The sequence below is a fragment of the Echinops telfairi genome, unplaced genomic scaffold (genome assembly GCF_000313985.2).
Source record: "Echinops telfairi isolate 266 unplaced genomic scaffold, ASM31398v2 ScPeMD7_5;HRSCAF=22, whole genome shotgun sequence".
NCBI classification, from domain to species: Eukaryota; Metazoa; Chordata; class Mammalia; order Afrosoricida; family Tenrecidae; genus Echinops; species Echinops telfairi.
Window position 1 is genome coordinate 37,329,643 of NW_022103901.1, and position 5,660 is coordinate 37,335,302.

The window sequence follows — 5,660 nt, forward strand, 5'->3', positions numbered from 1 at the left end:
GCTTTCTCTGTAGAAGTGAACATGTGTTTATCTGCCCTAATTATGTTAAAAATTTTTAGTAAGGAGAAAATTTTTTTGGTTAAAATGACCAAATGAGATTTGTCACACATAAGATTACTCTTCTCCCCCTCCTGTTTTAACAATGCAAATTCTAAAGCACTGCTGGCAATCTCAGTTAACTTACTAGGCTTTGACCCAGGGTAACTACTAGTTAGATAGCCTTCATTGTTATGTAAATATTGGCTGCCAGCTCTCAGAGGATCCAGAGAGCTAAGCAATAGTGAGAGCTTCTTACCACACTCTCGATGATTTGAAAGACTGAAAAAAATTCTTAATAAATTTGTCCAGCTGTTCTTGAAGTAACTTACCAAACAGACATTTTTTCTCTAAGTTTACCAGTAAGGTTACAGTCTTATTACACCGTAGGATTTTACCTTCTTACAATATTCTGAGCAGGTTAACTTTTCTCATTCCTTCCAAGCTGGATTTAGAGGGAGTTAATGGGCGGGTCCTAGGCCCCTGTGAATGCCCTAAGGAAATGACCCCAAATTGAGAGTTTAAAAACCACTTTCCTCCAATTTCTAATTCCATGTGGGAGCCCTGTTGTCTCCCCACCACAGCATTCCAAAAGACCCCTTGATATATAGGGTGGTCAGACTTCTCAAGCACTCTTTCCTGGTAGGTATAAATTTTAACTTTAGAAATGCAAGGAAACCAAAAATTGGCTTAAGCGATCTTCCTTCTTTATAAACCACGGTACATCAGATTTTATCACTGCCTTAATTTCTTCATCATAATCCTGATTCATAATTCCAGCAACACCTTGAGAATTTAGGTTGAACTTTCCTAATAAACATCCTATCATTCTTTTAGGTAGTGGACCCCAATTATTGCTCTTAATAATTTCTGACTTAATCACAGCTTTTGGTTTTTCCTCACAATTCTGATCAACTCCAGCATCAATTTGAATTCCTTGAGAACTTAGGTTAAATCTTCCTGATAGAAACTGTATTACTCTTTCAATAAGAGGCTCCTGCTGTGAGATTGGGGGATACCTCTGATTGCTGCCATTCAAAGATTCTTTTGCTGGGTTAGGCAGAGGCTTTGCCTTCTGTGCTCTGTTGGGCAGGACTTGGATCAAGCTCCTTCCTCTATTTTCCCGCTGGGAAGCCTTTGCTAATAGCAATCCTTTACTGTTGAATCCTGAGAGACATTGACTCACCCATTGAGTTCCCTTTCTACAGTGGGGGCAAAGTTCAGGGTCTTCTCAACTCAAACTCCCGTAGCCCTGGCCCATGTTCTGACACAGGCCTCAGCTCACTCTCTGTGGCCAAGCTGATTGATGCCTGCGCTGCCTACACTCTCTTTGAAGATGACCTGTCTCCCCACAACCTTTCTTCTTGGTTTGGTGTAATTTGCCAATGCAGCTGCCATGAGGTTGGCCTTGTATTCATGTCTCTACATTCCTGCACATTTTGAGATAATCTAATAGCATGCCCTGTTCCCAGTAGGGACTGCAAGGCATTTTTACAGTGTTTATTAGATAAATCATAAAATAGCTTATGCAGTAGGTCTCTTACTGCCTGAACATGTTTTACACACTTGGAAATAGCAGCTTCCAAACGGGACACAAAGTCAGCATAGGATTCATCATCCCGCTGTCTTATAGCCGTGTAACTCGGCGTTCTCTCTTCTGATGGAGTCATCTTTTCCCAGGCCCTTAGGCAAACCTCACGTAACTGTCCTGTTGTCTGTTCAGTAAACTGTAGTTGGGACTCAACTGTGATATAATTCTCATCCCCTAGCAATTGATGAATTCCTATATCTATCCCATCCTCAGCATTCTTTCGAGCTTGCGAATGAGCTGTAAAATTCCACCACATAGGATATTGTAAAAATTCTGTAGGATGAAGACAAATTTTCACCAGGACTCTCCAGTCGGTAGGGGTCCAGCTCTTGGACTCCACTAAAGCCCTTATCATGCTAATTACATAATGTGAGTCTGGGCCATAATCATTGACTGCCTGCTTGAGATCTTTTAGCAACTTAAAGGGGAAGGCACTGTGAATTCCTTGAGGGTGTTTCCTGCAAGGCTGTCTGCTAACAACTCTAACAGGATAAGACATTCTAAATTCTAAATCTCCTTCTTCTGCAATCCCTCTTTCTACTCTTATAGGTGCTTTCCTATACTTTGTCTCTTTGCTTCTATTCTCTGAGCTGGTCTCCCCAACCTGTATATCTTGAAGTTCCACTTCCCGAACTTCATCTTCGGTGTTAGCTCCCTTAAACTGCATTTCTTTGGAGCTAATCTCTCTACCTCCAGCATGACACTTAAGCTTAATTGTTTTCACAATCTCTTGTCTTTCTTACACTAAATTCCAGCAGGGGAGCAGATGCTTTTGCTGTGAGGTCACCTTCTGACTCAGGCTTAGTTTTTTTCAGCTCTGTCTAAAATAGTCTCATCTTCCTGATACCCATTCTGCCTGCATCTCACCAGATTTAAGTTTGGGTCTCTCAGAGGTTTCTCACTGACTTGCTGGCTTTGTTCCCTTGCTTCCCCTACCTTTGAAAGCAAGGGAGCTTCCTGGGATTGTTTAATAGCCTTGCTATGGGTTTTGGAATTCCCTTCCTCTAGTGCTTTATCACCTTTAAACCTTCTGAGGCTGCAGTCCGCTGAGGGCTTATAGGCTTTGGCCATGAGGTTTGGTTTAGAATCCTAGGCTTTACATAACAAACCAATCCCTGCTTCTTCAGTTTTTTCTAAAGTTTCATCACCTAAACCATACTCATTCACAGACACTTTAGCTTGCTTTTCTAGATTTAAATAGACACAAGACTTCTCACTGCACTGATAATCCTCATTCTATTCCTCCTGCAAAGGTACTAAGACCATCTTAACTTGAACCCATCTTAACTTGTTCTTTTGGCAGTCTGTAATGACTACAGCCATGGAAGATCAGAGCATGTACACAGGTACAGATAAGAGAATCCAGGACAGATAGACCCCGCAGGACCAATATTGAGAGTAGCCATACCAGGAGTGGAAGAGGAAGTGGGGGCAGAAAGGGGGAACTGATCACAATGATCTACATATAACCCCTCTATATTAGACAGGGTTCTCTAGAGAAACAAAACCAAGACACTTATGATTTTATATATATATAACACATAAGAAATAAACAAACAAAAAGAAATAAACAGCTAGTCTATAGAGCAGTACAAATGGCTCAGTATAACTCACTTCCATGAAACAGCTAATACACTGCCATTCTTTCAAGTCTTGAGGGCCGCCAGGTTGGCACAATGATCTACCTATTACACCCTCCCAGGGGGACGGACAACAGAAAAGTGGGTGAAGGGAGACATCAGTCAGTGTAAGACATGAAAAAAATAATAACAATTTATAAATTATCAAGGGTTCATGAGGGAGGGAGGATGGGGAGAGAGGGGTAAAATGAGAAGCTGATACCAAGGGCTCAAGTAGAAAGAAAATGTTTTGAAAATGATGATGGCAATAAATGTATAAATGTGCTTGACACAATGGATGGATTATGGATTGTGATGAGAGTTGTATAAGCCCTCAATAAAATTTTTTTAAAAGATTACAGCCATGGAAACTCAATGGGGCAGTTCCACTCTGCCTTATCGGGTCACTGTGAGTCAGAGTTGACTGGATGGCAGTTGATTTTGGGGGTAATCTTTTATAGAGGGAGACAGCTGGGTTTTTCTTCTGAAGATGCAACAGCTGGCTATGTTGCTGCTATATTAAATGATATCAGAGCTTCAATAGAGTTATATTAAGAACACCCAAGCTCTCTCCAGTAAGGTTGTGATTATTAATAAGTCCGGGAAATTGTCCACTTCCCAGAAACCTCCGTCATACAAGGTATCCACTCTCTCCCACTGCTATCAAGTCCATTCCAATTCACAGCAACCGTAGGGGGCAGCGCAGAACTGCCCTGTGGGTTTCTGAGACAGTAGCTCTTTACAGGAGGAGAAAGTCTCGCCTTTCTCCCTTGGAGCGGCTGGTTGTTTTGAACTGCTGACCTTGTGGTTAGCAGCCCAGCAAATAACCCATTACACCACCAGGGCTCCTGATGCAAGGCATAGTCATAATTTCAGTAATAAAAAGTAAGGTCAGTGTGATGCTAAAATTGTCTCTCGTCTGTTTTAACTTGCTCTTCTGTGATCAGCTCTATATATCACGGGTGTGTTGACCCGTTTGTTTCTTTGGACAGGTTTCAGATGATCTGCAGTTCTGTGGGAAACAAAGATTTCTCCCAAGTTGTCTCCCCCAAATATATGCCAAACTTAGCTGCTTGCTATATGTGGCGAGTGACTATACACTTGGAGGTCAACAGAAATAGGTCAGGGATTATTCTCCCTAAGGGTTATCAGCCATCTAGAGCAAGCAGTCACCACTGTTTATCCCACAACAAGTAGGACCCACTCCCTTCTGATAAAGATAGTAGTTGACTGTTTCCTTGTAGCAGACCCCAGAGAGGTCAAACCCACCCAAGGGTGGCCCAGGTTAGGCCACCATCATGAATCTAGGGTCCACCCATCTTGTCACATGTATGCCTCTAGTTCCTCCCCTTCCTATCATGTGTACAGCCCTGTCTCATCCCCTTCCTGTCACACCTATGCCCATTGTACAGCCCCTTCCTATAATGTGTATGCCTATGGTACTGCCCCTTCCTGTGACGTGTGGTTACCTGTAATCACGCCCCCTAAGTAGATATACCCCTTGGTTAACAATAAACATGGTCCTCGAGTCTCCTGCCGGGTCTCCGCCCCACCTAGCCTCGGCCCATGCTGTGCACAGACCTGGCTGGTAAGATCATGGCCATCAGGAGGTGAGCATGCTACCATGAATTGTGTCTGACTCCATTACTTCAACCTCTCTTCTATCTCTCATACTCTCTATGACTTTATTATAATTTTTTATATATCTCAACCATACAATTGTACTTATCGAACCTGCGATTAGTGGTGGGGGGCTGGCACCTCCTCCCACACAGTTAAAAATAAATCATTGACTACTTTTACAGCCCAGGATCCATAAACTTCTACAAGCAAGGGGGCCAGGATGAACATGCAGGGAGAGTGGCAATAAAAGTCTCTATTTCTGAAGGCTTGTGTGGTTCAGTGACTCTGTTGTCTCTGAATCCTTCCTGTGTGTCCTTTCCACTTGATTCCTGCAGGCCAAGGGGTCCCAGGAGATTGGTTTTGGGATTGTTTGTTTTGCATTTATTTTAACGCGTTAGCTAGGACGCGACACCCCTTCACCTAACTTGGAAGCCTGGATTCTGGAGAAGCAGGGAGGAGGGCCTTCAGGCTTCTACAAGATGTCAGCAGGCCCATGGAACTAGGGACCCAAGAACAAGGTGGCTGGAGAGAACTGAACTGTTCTTTCTTAGCCTTGAAGGATAGGATTCTTATAAACTTAATTTATTGTCTGTCTGTCCATCGTCTCTCCCTGCCCCTCTCCCCCCCAACCCACCCCAGCTTGCCAGCGATCACCTCCTCAAGGAAGCCCTACTTGACCCAGGAAAAGTGATCCCCACAAGGGGCAGGCTCATCAGGGGTCAGGCCTTCCTCCCTGGGCCTCTGTTTTCGGGTATAAAGTTCTTGTTCTTCATTGCCAGCAATCAGCCACC